This window comes from Balaenoptera borealis (assembly GCF_965194805.1).
Source record: "Balaenoptera borealis genome assembly, chromosome: 5".
Lineage (NCBI taxonomy): Eukaryota > Metazoa > Chordata > Mammalia > Artiodactyla > Balaenopteridae > Balaenoptera > Balaenoptera borealis.
The window spans coordinates 18,245,672-18,270,801 of NC_138862.1; the positions used below are offsets into that span (position 1 = coordinate 18,245,672).

At 36.5% G+C, this 25,130-nt stretch overlaps 1 long non-coding RNA gene across 2 annotated transcripts in view; it reads right to left on the reverse strand.

The window, feature by feature from the left end:
- LOC309628724 overlaps positions 1-25,130 on the reverse strand; it is a 125,370-nt gene that overhangs the window by 22,177 nt on the left and 78,063 nt on the right. For both annotated transcript variants that reach the window (XR_014244670.1, XR_014244671.1), the window contains exons 2-3: positions 6,410-6,489; positions 3,668-3,712 (exon numbers count right to left, since the gene is read on the reverse strand). This is a non-coding gene — a long non-coding RNA (uncharacterized lncRNA). The remainder of the gene's footprint in view (positions 1-3,667; positions 3,713-6,409; positions 6,490-25,130) is intronic.

Genomic DNA, 25,130 nt, shown 5'->3' on the forward strand with positions numbered 1-25,130 from the left:
CACCTTCATTACTTTAATTATGCAATCAAACTTAAAGCAATAATAACAATAACAAACATCGATTGAACACATACCGTGTGCCAGCCAAGTAGTGCCATGAAATGCCTCACACAGCTCAGATTGTTTAATCCTCACAAACAAGCCAATAACATAGGGACTATCTTTGTGTCCATGTGCAGCTCTATTGCCATTGGCTTACAGATCCATCTCTCCCCTACATCCTGCTCTGCCCTATCCGGAAGGCTGCATTTCCCAGGCACTGTTTTTCGTGGTTTCCGGCTGGGTTCAGCCTGTGGGAGGCACTGGTGTGAGATTGGAGGGTGGAAGGAAAGTGCAGCCAAGGCAATTCTCCCTCCATTTGCCTCAGGCAGCAGTAATCTCCTTTCAAACTGCAGCTCTCGCTGGGTACCGCATTTGTGCCACCCAGCAGCACCCTCCATAGAATAACTCACCATGGGCCCAGGATCTGGAGTTTGGGAACGCCACCTCCTCCTGTTGCCATTCTATCCCTGGGGCAGTTGGTGGCTTCCTGCTGTGGCTAATCTCCAGGGCGCCTCACCAGCTCCTGTTTGTCTTCTAAGCCTTTCTAGTACTTGTGTAAAGGCAGTATTATATCTATATAGAATGTTTCTGCTTTCCTAACTGGACACTGACATATACTTCCATATATACAATACATATAAATATTATACAAGTATATATTATATGTATATATGTGTTATAGACATATGTATATATGTGTATATATGTATACACACACACATATATACACATATGTATTTACAGTTGACCCTTAAACAACACCAGGGTTAGGGGCACCAACCCCTGCACAGCCAAAAATCCCTGTATATCTTTTGACTCTCCCAAAACTTAACTACTAATAGCCTTCTGTTGACCAGAAGCCTTATTGATAACATAAACAGTCAACCGCGTACCATAAGTTTACATCGTCTGTTTACAAGATGAATCATCTATCAGTATCTACATCAATATTGTCTTATATGATACAAAATGCTGTAGATGTTTTACATGTTACTAACACTAGACATCAAAAATGAAAAAATAATGTGAAAAAGATATTCATATTTATTTACAGGTATAATGATTCAGGCACTGATAGTGAAGAAGCAGCAATATAATTGTTTTATGTTTGCCTAGTGTAATTGATGACATCATGTATGGTCTGTCAGTGTTTATGTGTGTAAGTTTTGATAAATTTTAACTTTGCATAATCGATTCATGTATATTTTATGGTAGTAACTGTTAAAATAGACTAGTATCTACATATATTTCATTCAATTATGACATACCTTTTTCTTAATTTTTTCAGTATCTCTAGGCTATATGGTTCATCTGTGAGTTTTTTCAAATTGTCACCAACCTCCAAAAATTTTTTAAATACATTTATTGAAAAAAATCTACATGTAAGTAAACCTGCCCAGTTTAAACCCTTGTTGTTCAACAGTCAACTGTGCATGTATATGAATTTATATATCACTATACATGCATATATATGACTTATACACTTGTTTTATGTTCAAGAGAAGAAAGAATGATGCTTAGAGAATTTGAGAGCTTAAAATTAATAAGATCCCACAGCTCTAAAGTGATTGAACCAGAGTTTTATCTCACATAAATAGGTCAAGATTTACACTCCTAGCCATATACTGAAGAAAACTGAAATACTCTAAAATTTATTTTTTTACAATAGCTAAGAATGGAAATCACATTTAAATAAGGATTTCGAGTTCAAAAAAATACTTTCACGCACATTGTCTCTCCCTCTTTTGATTGTTTTACCCTTTCATTGGGCATTAATAATACGGTGCTGTATTAGTTTTCCATTGCTGTTGTAACAAATGATCACAAATTTAGTGGCTCGAAACAACACGCATTTATCATCTTCCAGTTCTGTAGATCAGAAGTCTGACACATCTCCTTGGGCTAAAATCAAGTTATTGGCAGGACTGCATTCCTCCTGGAGGCCCTTGTAGAGAATCTGTTTCCTTATCTTTTCTAGCATCTAGAGTAAGCCACACTCCTTGGCTCGTGGCCCTCTCCCTCCATCTTCAAAGCCAGTAACAGCAAGTCAAATCCCTCTCACTGTACATCAGTTTGACTCCCCTTCTGCCTCCTTCTTTCATTTTTAAGGACTCATGATTGTATTGGATCTGCCAGGAAAATCCAGGATAATCTTCCTATTTTAAGGTCACCTGATTAGCAACAATTATTTCTCCTTGGCAGGTGATACAACATACTCACTGGTTCTAGGGATTTTGACATGGACTTTCTGAGGGAGGAGGCATTATTCTGCCAACCACAGGTACCTTGTATTTTTTTTATGATGAGCTGATTATTTCCCTATTAGATTATGAGTTCTTCACCAGCACATCTTATTACTCTCTGCTTTCTCTGTGGTGACTTGCACAAAATAGGCAATCAGTAAAAGTGATTTATTGATGCTGATCTACCAAGAACTTGTTCTATCTTGTGTGATAAGAAATTCCAACAAAATACATAGAACTCTTGGAGTAAGATCCACTTTTATTTGTTCTTCACAGATCAAACATAAATGTATATAGAGCTGTTGGTGGAAATGTAATTTGGTGCAGCCACTACAGAGAACAGTATGAAGGTTACTTAAAAAACTGAAAATAGAGTTACCATATGACCCAGCAATCCCACGCCTGGGTATATATCCAGAAAAGATGAAAATTCTAATTCGAAAAGGTACATGTACCCCAGTGATCATAGCAGCACTATTTACCATAGCCAAGACATTGAAACAACCTAAATGTCCATTGACAGATGAATGGATAAAGAAGATGTGGTATATATATATATATATATATATATATATATATATATATATATATTCCATATATATAATGGACTATTACTCAGTCATAGGTTTGACATAAATACACTACCATGTGTAAAATAGATAGCTAGTGGGAACCTGCGGTATAGAACCAAGAGCTCAGTTCAGTGTTCTGTGGTGACCTAGATAGCTGGGATGGGGAGGTGGGGAGGGAGGTCCGGGAGGGAGGAGATATTTGTATACATATAGCTGATTCACTTCCTTGTACAGCAGAAACTAACACAACATTGTAAAGCAATTATACTGCAATAAAAAAAAAAGAATGAAATAATAATGCCATTTGCAGCAACATGGATGGACCTAGAGATTATCATACTAAGTGAAGTCAGACAGAGAAAGACAAATATCACATGATATCACTAATATATGGAATCTAAAAAATGATGCAAATGAACTTATTTGCAAAACAAATAGACTCACAGACATAGAAAACAAACTTATGGTGGCCAAAGGGAAAAGGTGGGGGAGGGATAAATTAAGAGTTCAGGATTAGCAGATACACACTACTATATATAAAATAAACAGCAAGGACCTACTGTATAGCACAGGGAGCTATATTCAATATCTCATAATAAGCTATAATGGAAGGGAATCTGAAAAAGAAAAATACATATGTGTGTGTGTATATACATATATATAAATATATAAAACTAATTCACTTTGCTGTTCTCCTGAAATTAACACAACATTGTAAATCAACTATACTTCAATAAAAATAAATAAATTAATTAAAATTTACAAATTAAAAACTAAATAAATGTATGTAGAATACAAACCGTTGATTACCTTGAGCTATTGCCACAGTGTGTCAGCAGGAACTTTAGGATAAGCCTACAAAATGAGAGAGGAATAAGAAAAAGAGCCCATTAAGTGATACCGAGCTGCAGATATCAAGGTGTTATGACAGGAGTTTCCATGTGACCTGAGTCACCCCCGGTCTGGAGAATTTTAATTATATGTCTTCTGAGATTTATCTCAATGCATACGCTTAGATGTTGGGCCTTCCCATTTCTTGGCCTCTGAGCTGAGATATTGGAAAACAGTTTGGTTGAGCTCTTCCAAGCACAGTCCAGTTTGTTCATGTTTTGAGGAAAAAGGTCATTTGGGGTATGATGGAATAAGTCTGTAGCTGAGGAATCTGTATTTACATATCTCTTGTGTGCAGTTTAATGTATGCAATAGGATTGTCACACTGAAGAGGAATTAGAAAACAGAATATGACAGCATAGGATAATCTAAACCATTATGGGAAAGAAGAAGAAAAGCAAAAGGAGCAAAGAAAGCTGGATTTTAGATTCCCACACTTGACAGTCAAGCCAAAGTCCTGAGGGGAATTCTAAGAACTTTCATGCAGAAGTTATTAAAGCATGAAATTAGCCTAGAAATGATAACATGTGAAGTAAGAGGGGCAGGGCAGAGTAAAAGCTAACTACCTCTTTTCTTCCCCCAAAGCTATGCTTTATGCCAGGCTGAGGAGGAGAGTTCAGTGTCCTGTGCTTCTGTATGACCTCATGGGATGTGTACCAAAGGGAAGCCTGAGAGCATCCATCGTCTTGACATCACAGGCTATTGAAGCTGGAAAGACTTTAGAGCTGTCTGGTTCAAAGCCATCACATTACAACTGAGGTCTAGAGAGCTTGTGTTCTTGCCAAAATTTACATAGTCGGTTTATGACAGAGGCAGCCAAAAGACCCAGTATCCTTAATCTTAGTTCTCCTTTGACTACTCTCTTTCCCGAAGTAGATTCCAGGTATGTAAAAAAAACAAAAACACTTCCAGCATCTCAAATGACTTTATTTATAAACTAATCTCTCAAAATACCACTCAAAAAGTCCATGCATGTACCTGTTGAAAATACGATGTCTTCTGGGATAGGGTGGCTATAAATGCAATAACAGAACAAAGCAGCACTTTAAATGTAAAGAACACACTTGTTCAACCTGGTAATAATCCCTTCTTGCTGTGGTGCTTATTGATCTGGTTTTGTCTATCCCTGTTATTGCTAAAATTAAGGGCAAAAGAACCATTGCGTTCATTTGGTTTTCAAATAAACAGAAGCAAAAGGGGAGACATGATTCTTTACAAGAGACGATCTATTTTCTTCTTGGCAAATTCATTCTGTAACTTCTGCCACCATATCTCTAGCATTTTATTCAATCCCAGGCTCCATGGACCTTGATTTCTGCTAAATTGCCCCAAGAATATAATTTCCTTCATGTCAATCCAACTGTACTTGGCTCCTCTTCCTGGCATTGAGTCCTGGAACAGAGTGAAACTAAACCTTTCTCAAGTCATCTGACATTGAGAATAGAATCTGACAACTTTGGGTTAGCATTTATCCAAACTGCTGGGTCCCAAGGGGATAAATGATACTACTCCTAAAGAAGACCTAACAATGGTCACTGGACTAGGAGGGTGGAGGGAAAGAAGATTGCTGTTTCCCTCATACACCTCAGACCTGACACTTATAGAGCATTGTACTTAGTTGAGATTCAGTTGGTCTTGAACAAAACATGGCCCAGCAAAATGAGCCCATTTTTCCGTTTAAGATGAAAATCCTTAGCATAAGTTTATAATTTTGACTTCTGGAAAATGCATTAGCCGTTTTTTCTTAAGTTACCTAATTGCTACCACCTATGTAAGTAATACTATTATAATAAGTGATCCACATCCACTAGAAAAATAAACCTTCTAAAATGGTGAAATGGAAGGCTATAAGGAGCTGTGCTCCTAGATGATATGACTGAACTTTCAAAACAATCCTAGACCTTCTGCCGCTGCACTTTTTATTAAGCAGATAATAATTATCCTTTTACTTTCATCTGTTGCCATTTTTACTTGGTTTTACTTTACTTGAATCTGAAAATATCCTTAATTGACACAGGGTATAGGTAATAAATAAATCTAATATAATTCTTGGATATTACACTTATAAATATTTTGTGTTTAAAATTTGACATGGATTATTCTTATTTTATAGCATAGATATACTTAAGCAATAATTTCCACTATAGTGAGTAATGTATCTTTTCATTGTTTTTCAATGATTTAGTCTTCATACCCATTATATAAAAATTAGAGTTAAAATATTTTGGTGAGAAAGATTTTGGATGATGTCCAATGGAATCATAGAACCTGCTGAAAAAGCAAGAGGGGTAGTGCTGAATAAGTCATTTACTCCTTTATGGTACTTTCTTACCTATGAGGTTTTCTTTTTCACTGTTCACCTAAGCTCATAGGAATTTCTACTATATTTCATTTTTCTGATCCTCATATAAGATTTTCAAAGCTCTATTTCTCTGTAAAGTAAATTAGTAAAAATTCCAGAATGAGAGAATAAAGAAATGAAGGGAGAAAATTATTGAAGAAATAATCTGAGAATTCATTCAGAATTGAAGGATTCTAAACTTCAGTCTTAAAATGTCCTACTCAATGCCCAGTAAAATAAATTTTTAGGTATCCATACTGAATCTCACCATCATAAAGTTTTATAACACCAGAGATAAAAAGAAAATTCTAATGTCTTACCCTGGCAGGGTACACAAGTCACATGCAAAGAAATGGCAGTCAAAAGTTCACTGGATGCTAAAAGACAATGGAACAATGCCCTGAAAATCAAAGAGAAATCTATTGTTAAGCAATGTATAGTACTGTGACTATTCACAAATAATCCAGTTCTCCCCTCCTTCCAGGCATGTTGTCAGATTTCACTTCCCTCTTTAACATCAATGTGCTGTTGGCATTTACTTGGACCAATTAAATATGAGTGAAAGTCATATACTATATGACTTCTAGATGGAAGGTGCATGATGTGTCATGCTCCCTTTTACCTGCTTTAAGTATGGTCATGTGACTTTCTGGGCCGGTAAAATACAAATGGAGGTCAGCATATTTCTTCCAGATGGCCTTTTTCAGAGCCAATGCCCACTATTCCCTTATCCCTGCCTTCATAACTGCGGAAGCATTTGTTGAGATGGAGCCTCCACTGGATCAGACCCTGACTATAAGGAACATCAATCTGCACTAGACACATAGCTTGAGTAAAAAATATATTTGTTATGTTAAATCACTGAGGTTTGTGGGCTGTTTGTTAAAGCAACATAATCTAATTTATCATGGCTGATCAAGTAGATAAGTTCTTCCCACTCAAACTACTGATGAAAAGTGATGTAGAATAAAACGTTTTTAGACATGCAAATCATCAGAAAGCTTACTCCCAACAAATAAGTTACTTGAAAATGTATCCCAACAAATAAGGCAGTAAACCAAAAAAGGGAAAGACATGGAATGAAAAACCAGTGACTCTGAACCAGAAGAGCAATGAAACGATATCGTAAAACATCAGCAGTATAGCTGTACTGAAGAGTAACCAGTGCAGATCGGAGCAGGGAGAAAAAAGAAAATTCTGAGATGACGTTATCTGGGAAACAGGATTCTTTGTAACGGAATGTATGAGAAAAATACGATGTAAGCAAATAATATAATAAAAAAGAAAAGTAATCAGAAATTCCTTGAAAAACGTGTTTAAAAATGTGCACACAAATGTAGAATCTCAAGGTGAAGCAAATTAAAATACTGAATCATTTAGAGCAATTAATGAACTATAAGAAAGGAGAAGACATTTGATTTGGACCTGAAAAAAATTCTTTTTTAAGTGACTCTGGATTTGTGATAGTATACCCATAAAGAACCATACATAATGCTAGAAAATACTTGGACTAGAATTAAACAGCATTTATTACAACTCGTACATTAAAAATGGGAACTCAGGGATATATTCAAAATGCAATTTTACTTTTTTTCTTTTTGCTGTTCTTTTGAAAAATTGAGGAAAAAATTTTTTTGTAATTGGATGCAAAGTAACAATATCATTACTTCTTTGGATACTCCCAAGGCATAAAAGTCAGAAGTCCCCTCTAAATTGTTAAGTCACAATGTATAATCTTAATCCAGACATTAGAATGCTCATAGTATCAATAATCACCATGTTAATTTTCTTTCCAGTATAAGACTTACTCCCCAACAATGCCACCTAGCAGTTGCAGCTACCTTTAGATGTGAACCTGCATCCAGGAAGGTGAGCAGATAGGATTCTGTCTTCTTTCTCACTCACCTCTTTCTCATTCCCTGTGTCTTGTTCCTGAAATCCTTGGGTCTGGAGCATCAGAAGGTCCAAGGATAAAGGGGGAGTCAGAAAATTCTTTGTTTGGCTGGTATGGTTGTAAGTAATCTTCATGCTCTCCAGGCTTGGCAGAAGTTTAAAGCTTACTCTTTATCTCATGGACACTTTTGAGAATGCTTTGGAACTCCTTTGCTGAGCCCATCCAGTTATAAATTCTCTGGCATAAGCAGTGCTGATTGCATCTCAGCTCTAGTTTTACAGCAGTCTACTCTACACAGAACTCTCTATTGGAGGAGATCCTCTTTAGAAGGAGAGACAGCTGCTTTGGTTTGGCTTGTTCTCCCACGTGGACCACATTTAATTAGTGAAAAACACTCACTTACCCTTAGCCTTGCTCCCAGAAGACAGCGCAATTTCCCACTAAGTCTATTACAGGATCCTTGACTTTCTCAGGAAAACACCAGGCACTGATGCCCCATGTCATCCAGCTTTATACCCATCAGGCCCTCTGAGCAAGACTACTCTAACCTTTCTCACTACACTTCATTTAGGCAGTAGAGGCCCAGACTTTCAGTTTTGTGAATCAGGTGGGACTCACAGCTCTCCCATAGCTTTTTCAACAAACTCTCCTTATAAAATCTATCCTTCAAGTCAAAAAATCTGGATCTTTTCACACCAAGAATTTGGGGTGATTCATTGATTTTGGTTACTAGACATATTATTAATGTTAAAAATCTTGAGGGTGTGAAAATAAAGGTTTAGTGATAGAATAATGGTATGAGGAAGAAGAGAGACAGTATGCAGGAAAGAATAGGGGAAATGATATTCTTACCTTAAAATGAGATGTAGAAAGCTAATAGAAAAAAGAACTGGAGGCTTATAGTAGTTACAAAGCTAACCACTGGAGAAACACAAAATAATAATACAGCTATCAATATCTGGAGGAAGAGATGCAAGGTGAGTATCATTCATACCGGGAAACTGGTAGATTTTGTTTGGATAAAGTGGTGAAACCAAGCAAAAGATGTATAAAGATCAAGATCACATTGGAAAATAAATTTCTAATTGGTGCAGGAAGAAAGGAGGCTGATACTCTGATTCATACTCCTCCATGTTATTGACTGACATGCATATGTATTAATTTGATAAAGCATAACCTTTAGAAAACAGATATAAATGCTTGCTGAATGAATGAATGGAAATTATTTTCCTATGTGATTGTGAATGCATAAAGTAATCTATACAAATGAGCAAAATCTCATCAGTTTAGAGTTAAACCACTGTAAGTCAAAAAAAGAAAAATAGAACAACTTACCCAATGAGAGTTATAATGGTTATTTCATTAATGTAAAAATTAATTCAAACATATTAAGTAAAAACTAACAATCTCATAGTAGACTTGGTAAAACAATATTATTCATTCATATGTGAGAATTCCACAGGTTCATTAAATGCATTACTCTAATAATATCATATCTTAGGATTTAACTTAAAATTGAGTCTACGGCCTATTGGAATCGTTTAATCAAATCCTGGAGATAATTGGGAACACATGGTGGTATGGAATGTGCTGCTCTAAAGTCACTGGTGACACAACTCTGCATTCCTCATTTTCTAGAAATCCTGGCAAACTGCAGGATGATGGGCCTGAGGGAGGTGGGGGAATTGGGACTGGCAAGAGGAACAGGGCAAAGTGGAAACACAGGGCAGTATCTGTCCTAAAGAACTAACAAATGCAGCTCCAAGATTTACTGATCGATCCTGATATACTGACTGGAGATCTCTTTTTTAAAAGTGTCAAACTGTGCTTTGTAGGAAAAAAATTCTATTGTTTCCGTTCCTGCTCTTTCTAACCAACACTCCACCCAACCCACTTTTTCATTGAACTGTTTTCTTGAGAAAGAAGATAGAAATGATGATTGTGAGCCACATAGTAAGAATATACTTCTTGGACAAAAATCATGTGTCTTACCTTAAATATGGAAGAAAATTGGAGTGTGTGAACAATCTCAAACTATTGGGAATAGTATTTGTGGGGTCACTACCCTCCCAGCAGGGAGTGGGATGGGAGGTCCACCAGCTCACTTCATAGAGCCTGCCTGGCAGGGATAACTTCCAGTTGTTTCACAGCCCAAAAAAGGTAGAGTCAATGACGTGGTTGGCCATCAGTCATCAGAGCACCATCTCAGAATGCTTTTTCTTTACCTTAGAATTGGTACAAAATACTGATGATACGTCATAGTCCATAAAATTTATTTTATTAAGATTAGGTTTTCCTTTCTCCTCAAACCAAAACAAGTCATAAATCTCCTAACAGTCTCTCTATCCACAGGGAATGTGGCTGATGTTTTCACTGAAACAAGGAAAATTGGTTTTCCTCAAAAGACTGGAAATCTGGTCCAAAAAGATTTGATGGAAGAAGGTAAATGTACTATCTGGATCCACATAGCTGAGCATCCATTTTAGGAAACGCAATAATAAAGAACTTTCGGAAAGGTCTCTGAACACTTAGGAAGCTATCTTATTCTTCTTTTGTACCTTCAGCAGTACCAACAAGAGTACTGAATTCATAAAATTGCTCAAAAAACATTTCATTGAATAAGATGCATATAAAAGTCATATGGTTAATATAATTTTATGGTTAATATTTTATAGAATTAATATTATATTCACATATCAGGTATATTTTATGAATATAATGATGTTAATATATAACACATATTTATGTATATAATTATATGTAAAATTTCCTATCAGCAAAAATCTGCTAATCAGTCCCACGTCTTTGTACAGAGTAATGTTTTGAGCAGCATTCTTAATAAATGTGAGGTACTCAGTGATGTAACCATCTGGATATATAACTTAGTCATGAACTTATGACTATTCTCTGGGTTACTGCTAATTTAATGTATCAAAACATATATGCTCTTCCCATACAGCTGAAATTTCTCCCCAAAATGGGGTGAATGTGAGAATTTGAGAGTGTTAGTTTAATGCAGTAGCCAAAGGACTAAATCATGATGTGATTTCACCTGAAAAGCAGCCCTCAGACATGAACTCCTGGGACAGCAGAAGAGAAAGACTCCAGTGTTTGAGTTTTTTTCTTATTCCAACATAAATCAAAAGTGACTGGGCATTGTATTGCAATTTCTCCCAAACTAAATTTATCTTGGAATGGAGACAAAACAAGGATGACTTAAGAACTGAAGAGCATTTTCCATTATATTCTGAATATATGTAAACAATTCTCTTCAGAATGAAACTGAAAATCTGTGTGCCTTCTTACCTAGCCTTAGGGAGTTACTTCATTGAAATGATTTGCTACTACACAGAAAATAACCAAAACGGATTAGCCTCATGGAACAAAAGAAGCCACATTATAAACTCAAGTGACAAGCAACGAGATGCCATAGAGAGCAAATTCCTTAAAAGGAACTTTCAAAATCCCTTTGTTCTAGGTTTATCAGCACCGGGAACTTAATTTCATGAAGTTTTAGAAAGGAGGAAAATTGTAGCACATACTCTGCTAAGTTCAGATCTCTTAATCCTTCTAAATTGCCCTGTCTTGTTTAGAAAGATCTGCTTACAACCTTCACTGTGCAAGTGTAAACACAAGAGCTCTCAGATCCGTCTTTGTGCCTCAGATCTGCCAGACATCATTCATGTCTCATTTTACAGGCAAGCCCTTAGTACCACCACAAGCTTCTTTAAAAAACCAAACCCTAATGCAAGGCGCATGTACAAATCTTTGCATGTCTGGGTTTCCCTATAAGGGCATTGGGTTTTATTCCCATCACAATTCTTGTTTATAGCTCACTGAATTTATAGCCATCCTCTTAAACATCTGCAGTCATCATTTTTTTCTCTTTTTTCTAAGGAAAAGAGCAACTCTCTCTGTAGGACATAAAGCAGGTATTTTTTCCTATTAAACCTGAAAGGGAGATGTTCTTTCTGTGTTTTCAGCCACTGAAGTAAGTAAAACATAAGCCTCCAATGTTGTCAAGAGAATTAGGGTAAGGCACTTGACACTAGACCTTTAATATTTCTGGAAATTTCCATTAACTGCAAGTCAGGAAAACAGGGTCTTAAACCCACAATTTTTATTAATTTTCTGTGTGGCTGACAGCAAATCTCTTCATTTTCCTTGTGTTTCATAGAAACACAGACCTTGAATGCCAGGAGGAACTTTAAGGTTTCATCAAAAACAATGCTCTCATTTTAGAGAGAAGGTCCCTTATCCTAAACTACTAATTCAGCCTCCCACAGGAGAAGCACTGGAACTTCTCTCCTGATCTTCTAATTTCACAGTGTGTTTACTGGTCTTTCCACTATGCTATGACCCAGTTTCCTCAGCCAAGGCTTAATGACAGGTTTTCTATCAAAAATGCATTGTAAGTATCACACAAAATATTTGACCTGGAATTTATTGAAAAAATATTAAGTGTAACCCAAATGGAAGCTGTTGCATATTTTAAACTTGGCAATGGCTATAAAATGCAAGTTCAAGTGTTCACTTTAGAGTTACTTTCATATTTTTATAATAATACATTGCTATCAAGAAAGAGATCTGATGAATTGGGAGATTGGGATTGACATATATTCACTAATATGTATAAAATGGATAACTAATAAGAACCTGCTGTATAAAAAAAAATAAAATAAAATAAAATTCAAAAAAACCCACTATAATTGTAGGTAAAGATGGTTTACAGGAGGCAAAAAGACCCCAAAAAATGTACCCTTAAAATTCAACAGTAAGCAGGAAAATTTATATCTAGAAATCTAAAGTTAAAAGAGTCAATATAAAATGTCTGGGATTAGCTACTTGTGGAAATACTTCCCAAAAGCAATCTTCCTCTAAGCAAATTTAACTGTAAACGTTTTTGAGAAATCAAAATGTTTACAAATTCCCTAGGGAAATCACAATCTAGATCTAAAATGAAAATAATTAAGGTGAGTATTTTTTAATTAATTGTAACATGAATTAATACTAAGGATGAGATTTGGTAAAGATAGACTTTGGTCTGCACAAATAGTGAGGAAAAGATCTAGACGTAAATGATTTGCCAGTGTTTCCTCAGTAGTTCTCAGAGGAAAGAATATACTGACTTAAGATGGCTGGTCCTAAATATTTAAGTAAAAAAATGTTTTTTGAGTCAAGAAGGACAATTTATCTGTTTATTAAGTTTAAGAGAAATACTTCTAAGAGAACATACTACTCCTTTTGTTCTGTTAAAGTACAATACAAAATGGAGACCAAACTTGACAATTCCCTGAGCGATGTAAGCAAAACTAAATCTAGCTTACTTCATGAACATAAGTGAAAAATAGGTTATTTCTTGTAAATGTCTTTGATAATAATAATAGAAACTTAAATCATCTTCCTAAAAATGGTATAAAATAATTATTTGTAACCAATCCCCTACCATCTGGAAACTCCCAGATTGTAGCAACCAATCATTGTAAAGGTTAAGGTATTTCCTCATTTTCACTTTATAAGCCATCCTGTAATGTCACGCCTCTGAGCTCCATATCAGTTTTGTTTTTGAAAATTCTTAGTTTGCAAACTGTTTTTATATGCGCAATAAACTCTTATCAAATATTAAAAAAAAAAAGAGATCATCTTTCATGTTTCCATCATTGACAAGAATCTGTTATATATATATTCCATACATATGAGGGAACCCCTAACGTGATCGTATTTGGAGATTGGGTCTTTATGAAGTAATTAAGGTTAAAGTCATATGTGTAGGAGGGCCCAAATTCAATAGGACTGGTGGCCTCATGAGAAGAGGAACAGTCTCTCCCTCCCTATTTCTCTCTCTCTCTCTTTCTTTCTTCACGCTCACTCACAAGGAAAAGGGTACATGAGGACAGAACAAGATGTCAGCCATCTGCAAGCCAGGAAGAGAGCTCTCACCAGAAACTGAATCAGCTGAACCTTAATCTTTCACTGCTACCCTCTAGAACTGTGAGAAAATAAATTTCTATTGTTTGTCACCTACTCTGTGGGAATTTTGTTATAGCAGCCCAAGAAGACTTACACAATACTTCAAAGGAAACTACAGAAAAAATGTAATTTAAGAAATATTAGATTGAAAAATCCAAACTTTATGCTGAAAAGAATTTGGAAATATCTAAAAGGTCAGCAGAACCGGTCCTTTCTGTGTCACTTCCTGACACATCTGGCTTTTAGAGTTTACCAATATGACACTCGGTGACAATAGCAAAAACAACAGTCTAATCAGATTCTTAGCGTCATGATTACATTCAACGGAAGAATGCAGCGTGCTTTATTCCAGAGTAATCAAAAATGTGGTTGTTGTGCTGTCATTATTTCTTCTAAAAGTATAGCAGTCTGAGGGAAGAGGGGGAAGAAGCTCATTCTTTTGTCAGTAAAAGAGCAAGAATATCCTTAAAAGAAAAAATTGTCTTTTGTGGGTTGCCTCCTCCCACTAGGGAACTCTGGACTGGTCCCTAGTTGGAGCTGGTGACAGGACACCACAATACCCAAGCTCTTTCACCCAGTACCAAGGATTTTAACAGATGAAACAGCCAATGGAGTAACTATTTTTAAGGAGTTCTTTTCCCCTTCCTCTCAAGCTTTTAGTTTCCAGTGTAGTTTATTTTCCAGTACTGCTTTTCTCTTTTTTGTTGCCAGAAAATCCAAATTCTTTTTCAAAGATTAGATTACCAGCCAGTGATTTTCTTTTGTTGAAAGGACAAGCTTTCTAACAAAGGAGGTGCCTTTCAGAATAAAACAAGATGTCTTAAGGCATTGGGTCCCAAGGCCTAGGTATTTGGAAACTTTATAAAGCTAAGCAAATTTGTAAACTGTTTTACTACACATTTTAGGACTAATTTCAATCTTTCTTCTTGGAAAAAAAAAGAAAAGGGAAGAAAAGACCCTCTGATCCCCCCTGCCCCTACCCAAGAAAAAGCAATGATATCAAGAGCAAGATTCTCTAGTTTAAAATGCAAAAGAGGGCTTCCCTGGTGGCGCAGTGGTTGAGAGTCTGCCTGCCAATGCAGGGGACACGGGTTCGAGCCCTGGTCTGGGAAGATCCCACATGCCGCGGAGCAACTGGGCCCGTGAGCCACAATTACTGAGCCTGCGCGTCTGGAGCCTGTGCTCCGCAACAAGAGAGGCCGCGATAGTGAGAGGCCCGCGCACCGCGATGAAGAGTGGCCCCCGCTTGCCGCAACTGGAGAAAGCCCTCGCACAGAAACGAAGACCCAACACAGCCAAAAATAAATAAATAAATAAATAAATAAATATTAAAAAAAAATGCAAAAGAGTTCTTTACCATTTACTTATTGGAAAAACTCTGAAAATATTTTGCATCAAATAAATTGACTAATTTATGACATATTTACATCCCACTATGTAAGCTCTTGATTGTTTTCATCTGTTTAAATTATGAAGCAAAATCTAAAAACAAAAATGAAAAAATGTGGGCAATTTAGAACCTCCTCAATATTTTCCCCATGTATTTACTGCAACCACAAAAATGCTAAAGGATATTTCCCTTTGTATCAGGAAGCACATGTTATTAAATTAATATATATCAAAAGACATTTTCTCTACACTGTTTATTGCCTTGCCTGGAGGTTGATTTGGAAGAGAACCATGGATCATTAAGACAAAATAAAAGAGGAAACATGGTATTCATGCCAGTTTCCTTTGCCCAATTCTAACAGAAGATGGTTCATTCAAAGGCCTATCTCAGAAAAGCAGAGGTGCCTACTTCAGCAGGGTCTCACAACCCATGACTCCTTTGATATGATGCATGACTTTCTTTCCAGCCCATGTCAGCATCCTTGGTTCCCGCAGCTCCCACTGCCCCACCCCAGTCACAAAGGCATTCCTTACCCTTCTCCTGAGCAGCACTTCTGCCTCCCTCCCCTAAACTCAACCTAAGACTCATACAATACACACTCTTCACTCCTCCTTAACCACCTTTCTCTAAACCATTGTCCATGGTAATTTGAACTTCCAGCCCCATGCCTCTAGGCAATCCTCTCCCTTAATCCCACCTCTATTCCCCCTCCTCAGGATATATCTTTTCACCAACAATGCTCCTTCCTCAGACTCTGACTCTCTTTCTCACAGGCCCATAACTGCCTCAGACCCTCAATTCCAAACTTCAGTCATTCATTTCCATTCTCATCCCTGGCAGAACTTTCTTTCTCATTTTTCAAGCTCTTTCCTTTCTTGCAGGATTGCGGGAACCCCATGTCTGTCTGCTCTTTACCTGTTTATTCTCAAGTTCTACTTGCATATCCTCTCAGTCCCTTGGGACCAGGGACATAGCTCTGTCCTGCTTTGGTATACCTAGATTCTGCTTTCTAATATTGGGAACAGCTTTTCCTGTCTAGGACCATGGTTCTTCATAAATTTCCACTTTTCTTATGCATAGATTTTCTTTTAAAATAAATGCCTCCAAGCTGAAAATACGTTGTTTAAAGAATGGTATAAATACCAGGACAAGTTCTCTCAAAGGTAGGATACAAATTATAATTGTATAAAGTCTGGGACACACCATGATGATGAAAATTATATTGAACTTGGAGTCACGGGACATTGGTCCCATAAAGAGTTGGTTTGCATTTGTTGTTTGAACCTTAAGGGAGTTACCTAACTTTCTGAATGTGCTCAGATCGTCTATGGACAACAAGGCTTCAACCTCCAGCTGCTCTGTTTCCTATGCATCACAGAGAAAAAGACTGGGACTGCTTTTCCCAGAATCCCCTTCTCAGTGTGGTTTCTGGTTTCTCTCTGACAACGACAGGCACACATAGTGTAGTGTTTGAGGATAGTGTTTGGGGAGTGTTGGATTGGATTTTGAGGCCAGTATACACAAGAGTTACCTGCCTTCTATATGGCAGTCTGTTCTCAACTCTGGTTAAGAGGAATCCATCAGACCCTAGGCATGACGAGTGGCCACTAATGTCAGGTTTACATCTATTTCTAGGTGGTCTGAGGAAGGGGATCAATTGCCTGCCACCTTAAAGATGGGAGTGGTCACACATGACAAGTTGTGGCCAGTGTAAATGGGTGGAAGTGACTTATAAATAAGATCCAGTAGATGTTTGCTTTTTTCCTACCACAACCAGCAATGCTGTAGATGGCAGAGTCAGGGACTCTGAGTGAGAATGGTTTCATTCTCATTGATGATTTAGTATGAGTGTGCAATAAACCTTCTGTTTTATTTTTAAGTTTTTTCCAGTTTTATTGAGGTATAATTTACAAATAAAAATGATATATCTTTAGGGTATACAACATGATAATTTCGTACTAGTATACATGGTGAAATTATTACCATAATCAAGTTAATTAACACATTCATCATTTCACATAGTCTCTTCTTTGCATGTGTGTGTGAGGGGTAAGAACGCTTAATATCTACTCTTTTAGCAAATTTCAAATATGCAATACAGTATTATTAACCATATTCACCATGCTATACATTAGAGGCCCAGAATATATCTTATAACTGAAAGTTTGCCCCCTTTGACCAAAGTTTCCCCATTTCCACCACCCACTAGCCCCTGAAACCATTGTTCTACACTCTGGTTCTAGTAATTTGACATTGCCCAGCCCTGTCAAAATTTAGATATTTACATTATAGAGACCAGAGAAATTTTGGACTCATGGACACTAGTCATAGTTGAAAGTAGGGTAACATACTGAGAACCATTAAATAAAATGAAACTCTGCACCTTGAAAGGCAAGACCACACTAGATCTCTTTACAAACAGCTCCCCAAATGAGCAACCAGGGTTATAACTTTTAGCAAGGAAATGAGATGATTCCTTCCTGGAGAAATACATCACCTAGCAAAACAGCCAATCCAGACTTTCTGACAGGGAAATCCATCAGTGGGCACAGTTTCCAGTCATATTGTGGCACCCTCACCCGTAAATATGAGTTTAAGTTTTTTTAAGAAACAGAAACAATGCATAGAGCGGAAAAGAACTTTCAAGAAAAAAAATTGTTATTGAGTTCCACAGAAAGATCCTTAGAATAAGAAGAGGAGGCCATGAAAATCATGGAAACATGTAGCAACAACAAGAAATAATTCTGAAAATTAAAAATATGATAGTAGAAATAAACATCTGAAAGGAAGATTTAAAGATGAAGATTTAAGAGAAAATTACTTCTAATCTAGAATGATCTAGCCAGTTTAACTCTCAATAAAGAATGGAGGTACAACAAAGACAATTATGGAAAAACAAGATCTCAAAAAAGAGAATTAACTCCCTTCCCTAGTCACACTTTTCATGAGTCTAAGAGTATATATTCCAGTAGTCAAGGAAGGAAACTTAGAAGAGGAAGACTTAGAATCCAAGAAGCAGAGGATCCAACAAAGAAAAGAAAGGAATAGGGTAGCTCTAGGACTACGTAAAGGCAAACTCCATGTGACAATTGTCCAATGGGCCCAAGTGCACACCATATAGGTTGGTGCAGGAAGACAGTAGCCTCCAGAAGACCAATCTTTAAATTAAAAGTATTTTTTTTTAAAGACTCAGATATTTTTGTTTTGTTTTGCTTTGTTTTAAAGTCTCTATTGAATTTGTTACAATATTGTTTCTGTTTTATGTTTTGGTTTTTTGGCCAAGAGGTATGTGGGATTTTAGCCCCCTGACCAGGGATCAGACCTGCACCCCTGCATTGGAAGGTGAAGTCTTCACCACTGGACCACCAGGGAAGTCCTCAGAAGACTTGGATATTTTTGAACACATTATTTGGAGATTTGAACTTCTAGTACAGTAATTTGGGACTAAATTACTGGCAGTCACATGCAAAACCAGACAAAGTTTAAAAATCAAGAAAATTAAAGAAAATATAATAAAGAAAGAAAATATAACCATGACTCACCTGAAAATCACATTTGTATAAGCATACATTATAATCACTAATTTTGGACTTTTCAAATTATGATATCATTGTGATAAGATGAGGGGTGGGGATAGATGTGTGTGTTTGGAGGACAGAGTGGGTTTATGAGAACCATTTCTCAAATTGGGAAGTCAGTAATACTCTCTTATGAAAACTCAAGGAATAGCATATAAGCATGTTAGATAAAACATGGACAGTAGGACAGTATTAGAAGAAGTAGCTAAAGGATTGGAAAGTGGCCACATTTGGGGAATGGGAATCAAGTTTGCAGCAGAGACATTCTTATTTTTTCTCATAACATTCAGAACTTAAGTTATAAACCCTAGAGAACAATTTGACTTTAGACACTATGCACATTTTTATTTTGATTTTTTTAAAAACACTAGATTTAAGGTATATATGTGTGTGTATATATATATATATATATATATATATATATATACACACATATATACCTTAAATCTAGTTTTTTTAAGTTTGGGTTTAAATATAGTTTTTAAAGTTTGTTCAGGTTTTTCCACACCATTTTATGGAAAAACCTGGATGAATTTTTTGGCCAACCTAATATATATATATGTACCTGAGACAGAGTGTAACATCGAGTATTCCCAGCACTAGGAAAGGTAGTCAGCAGGGAGAACAATCAGGGGAGACACCTGGAGAGGCATAACTGGACCAGGGCATGCAGTGACTTAAAGGACATGATAAAAATTGAGGAGTTTACCTTAACAATAATGATATGACCACCTAAGTGCTCAAAAAAAGGTATATCTTTTAAATTATTTTAACCAGTAAAGATATTTATCAATCATCTTAGAAAAATCTCAAAAAAAAAAAATGAAAGCTATCTGTTCTTTAGAGAGTTTCTAAGGTTTTTATCGGGTCCTTAAAACTCACAAACCAAAAAAAGATGGAGAGTTGAAATTGTAGGATCCTAATTTCTCTTCAGATTCAATATTTTGTCTCATGTAAATTGAGCAAATTGCATGTTCATGAAAAAATGAGACTTGAATAAAGTAGATTTCTTTCCACGTTTGACCCCCATGGAGATTATTTTTGAGAGAAGTAAGAAATACTTTTATTTCAGGGAGTGAATATTACCTGTAAATTTTGATGACCACTTTAACTCCACTCCAGTTCAACAACATTTATTGCTTGACTGATGTTTCACCTCCTTTCCTTGATTTAAATTTTGAGTTCATAATAGTTCCTAGAGCTGGAACTAACGTAAACATAACTGGCCTAATCACATAATTTTTCAAATGATGCCAGATAGGAAAAGGGACTTGCCAAAGGCTGTATATCTAGTCAGTGGCAAACATGAACACAATTCTTTTTCTTGGTTCAAATCTCTTACCTACACATCAACTCAGGACTATTTTATTTACTAGGCAATATAGTCACATTGTCTGAGACCCCCTAGTTTTCCAAAGACATGTAAGAATGTTTGAGACTGGAGTCGGGGATATTCATTGACTTAAAAATATTTAAGAAAAGTGCAAAACCAAAATCCATAAACATACCATTTAATAACTCTACAACATTAATTTGTGTCAACTAACAGCTACAGCATGACTTTTACAATTTTGTATAGTTAGATGTGAATTTTATTAAATGAATTACCTATTCATTATTATATAGCATCAGGCCTACAAAAATCATAGAACAATTCTGATCCTGTTTTATAGTAGATAAAAAAGGGTTTTTAAAATTGATATTATCAAAAATATTCATGAATGTACACACACACAGACATACACACACACACACCCAACATGTAATATTTCCAGGTTGTAAGTATAATGGTTTAGTTAAAAAAAAGTCTAATTCAAATTTCAAACTCTATTTATATAAAAATTCCAGGTAATTAAAAGTCATCAAGTTTAGAGATCTTTTTTGTCCTGGTTATCTAGGTTCTCATCTCTAAAGTAAGGTATTGGGCACATTAATCATTTGATCTCAAAGGTCCCTATGGCTCTAAATTCCCATAATTCTGTTATGATCCTTCTCTTATGAAGATCAATCATTAAGAAAAGGAAAATCTTTCCTAAATTCCTATAGGGGTCATAGGGGTGAGTTGGGTATTGTTTCTGGTGTCCTGAGTTCCTTCCTCTTTGTTGCCTCATGCATTGCTGATGTCAGGGCTTTGACTGTGGATCATAAGCTGCAACTGCTACAGATTTTACAGATGTTGACATGTTAGGCAAATGCATCCTTTGTGGGAGCAGCGACTGCTGTGGGAAGAGAAATCTTGGAAGCACATTCCATTTGCAGCCTGATTTAATTGAGGTAGTAAACATCATGGGAACGATGGTTGACATTGGCCAGGCTCCACCATAAGGCGGTACACAGAGTCACAGAAGAACCAAAGGGGAAGTGCAGAAAATAAGGAAAAACATATGAAGCAGTGAGAGGAGGAGAAGGGAGAGAGAACGCCAAGAAGTCCAGACACGTAAACAAATGAGTAATGCTTTTCATTGGTTGTTCAAATGTGCGTGTGTGTGTGTGTGTGTGTGTGTGTGTTAAAAGCTCAGAGAGCAATTTATGGAACAAAATATTCTATAAGTTATTCTCTTTGAGAGAAAAATTTTCACACTATTTTAAGATGCTTGTTTTTCAATCCCCTTTTAAAAAGGGTTAATTAACACAATTTACAAATTACAAAAGCATTTACACAATTAAATCACAACATTTTTGCCAAGTTAACCTCATTGCCTTTCCTCAGTATATGAGAGTTTTTGTACCCCATTAAAGAGCTCCCTTTGATCTCAAGGCAGCAATAAACTGATCAAGATGCCAAAAAGGGTTATAATTTTTTTCAGTCAAGTTTAATGTCTACATTTTCCCTCCTCCAATAATAACATCCTTGACAAGTTAAAAAGTCTTTGAAGATTATGAGTAAAGTTGTTTTTTCTAATTCTCTACTTTTAAAAATACCAGTATATATTAACACTCTTTACACATTCTTATAACCAATGCTATCAAAACCCTATTTTTTCCTTTGCTTCAGTGCTTTAATATCTAGGAATTCAATACTCTTGAAATCTCATATCTTATTCCAACTATCCACATATTACGGATCAGTAACGGTTCATACAAAGAGTTTGATAGCTGCCCTGTCCTGCCTATTCAAACGTCTTCAGTTTCTCACGTTCTCTCTTTCCTGTGTTTCTAAATATATAAATACTTCAACTAACAGATGGCAAATGGAAGCACCAATGGGCACAGAAATCAATCCAAGGCTGTTAAGCATGAAATGTCCCTGAGGCAAGCAGGAGAGGAAAAAGAAAGGGAAGCTTGGATATTTTCAAAGGGAAGAAAGGGCTGACTGTCCTTCTTTGTAGATTGGGGAACCATTCAATAAATCGAGCAAATAAAGTTGACCAACTGAGAATGAATTCATTTTCTAGCCTGATTCATGTTAATAAGTCACACTGAGAGTGATACTGGGCTGTTGGGTACCCAATATGGTAAAAACTAAGTAATAGACTCTCATCTTGAATGCTATGAAATAGTTTCATTGAAATGAGGACTAATGCATGGCTCTACTTGTAGGGATTTCTGTGAGTGCTACATTAAAGCCTTCCAGATTCTCAGTTTTTACTGTTTTGGGATTGACGTTTACTCAGTCTGTGGAGTCTTCACAACTGTTAAAGAAAAGGCAGTAATATAATCCTGAAATATGACTACTGCCTGATCTGTTTTTCTCAATAGTCATTCATCCCAGACAATTCTCTTTTTAATACATGACTATGAAGATTTTGAAATAAAACCATTCATGCCAATGTATTTGAAATAATTTCAAGTGTCCTTCAGGCTGGACACAATGGCTGGTGAAAGGAGAAAAATATGCTGTGTTCTTTTATCAGCCAAGAATCCAATTCAATCTTTTGAGGCACATTTAAATTGTAATTGTAATGCACATTTCATGTTACAAAAAAATTAAATCCTAAATTGTTTCTTCACAAAGTAAAATTGAAGGAATAAAAATAAAACTACACTAAGAATAGCATATAAGCAGAACTAAGGCTCTATAATGAAAATTAAATGGCTAGCTCCTGACATCGATTTTGTCTTGCTCTTTGTTGTAATTCCTTATTACTCTTTCTTATAAATACTATTTGAACTTTTTAAAAATTTAGATTGCATCCTCTAAAGCTACAAAGAAATTTTGATAACAAATGAATTAACTTATAGAATGTTACAAACCAGGACAGTTCAACGTGGTTGGCAGTGTGATACAGTGGGAATCCCTGGGGTCCAGGTTGGAACCCTGGCATAACCAGACCAGTAAGAGAGGCAGATTTTTTTAAGTAGCAGCTCAATAATTGAAATTATATGAGTTAAGAAAAGTGCTCTGAACATAATCTAGGGTTAAGGTATCTAACTAGGAGTTAGGGAAGAGCTTTATTAGATACAGGCTCAAGAAAGTCAAAAGGATGACAAGAGGCCAGCCATGAGAAGAGAGGACATGAGAACATGACAGCAGAGAGATCAGCATGAACAAAAGCTTCAAGTCGACAAGAGCTTCACTTGCTCCAGAAGCTGGAGCTCTGTCAACAGCAGAGAAGCACAAGGGGAGAGTAAAGAAGTAGGCAGTAGGCTGTTGATTGCATTGTTAGCCAGAGGGATTTTTGTATTGAAAATGATTGAAGGGTTTTAACAAAGGAGTATGTGTTAGTTATCTATTTCTGTCTAACAAATACCCCAAAATTTAGAGGCTCAAACAACATTTATCATCTCACAATTTCTATAGTTTCAGGAGTCCAGGCACAGTTTACCTGGGACCTCTGGCTCAGGGTCTCTCATGAGGCTACAATCAAAGTGTTGGCTGGGAATACAGGCATCTCAAGGATCGACTGGGGAAAGATCAACTTCCAAGTTCACTTATGTGATTGTTGGCAGAATTCGGTTTCATGTAGACTATTGAACTGAGAGCCTCAGCTCCTTACTGGCTGTTAACTGGAGGCCACCCTTGCTTCCCTTCCCCATGGGCCTCTCCATAAGGCAATTCACAGCAGGGCAGATTGCTTCATTAGGAGGTGTAATTGAGAAGAGCCAGAGAGAGAGAGAGAGAGCAAACAAGATAGAAGTCACAGTCTTCTGTAACCTAAGCTCAGAAGTGACATCCCATTTCTTTTGCCATATTCTATTCATTAGATGTCAATATGTCCAACCAACCCTCAGGAGAGGGAATGGTACAATGGCATGAATATCAGGAGATGGAGATCATTGTGGGCTATCTTAGCAGGCTGCCCACTATGAAATATCATGATTTTATAATTTAGAAAGATTACTAGTTCTGTGTGAAGAATGGACTATAGGGGTTAAAAGTAGACTCAGGCAGACCATTTAAGTACAGCCTATAGTATTTGGAGATGGCTTAGATGTACAGGGTTAGAGGGAGAGAGGATTCAAGAATTTCTCACTTTAGTAAATGACTTAATGATGATGTCATACTTTTGGATGGAGAAGACAAGCTTAAAGAATATCTAAAGAGCGGGCTTCCCAGGTGGCACAGTGGTTGAGAGTCTGCCTGCCAATGCAGGGGACATGGGTTCGAGCCCTGGTCTGGGAAGATCCCACATGCCGCGGAGCAACTGGGCCCGTGAGCCACAATTACTGAGCCTGTGTGTCTAGAGCTTGTGCTCTGCAACAAGAGAGGCCGCGATAGTGAGAGGCCCGCGCACCGCGATGAAGAGTGGCCCCCACTTGCCGTAACTAGAGAAAGCCCTCGCACAGAAACGAAGACCCAACACAGCCATAAAAAAAAAAAAAAAAAAAAAAGGGCAACTGGCTCTTCTTTAAAAACAAGAATATCTAAAGTATAAATTAATTAGCAATCTATGAAAAATCAAAATATATGTTTCAGAAATGTTCATTGAATATATACTCGATTGTTTTGCATCTGAATTTATCTAGAAGAAAAAAAACATTGTAAACAATCTAAAAATATACACGGCTTTGCCTGAAATTAAACTTTTATTCTATGTGGCACCCCAGGGAAGATTTAAAAACGATAAATACAAGTTACAGGAAAACAGGTTTTAGATTAGTATGAGTCTTCTAATAACTTAATATAAGTCTATAAAAATTTAATAAACTGCCCCATAAGATAACGAACTTCACATCTCTAGAGGTGTTAAAAGAATACTTAGAAAACCATAGGCAATTTTGTCCAATAGAAGGTGAATTAATTTATTTCTAAAGATTCACAAATCTTC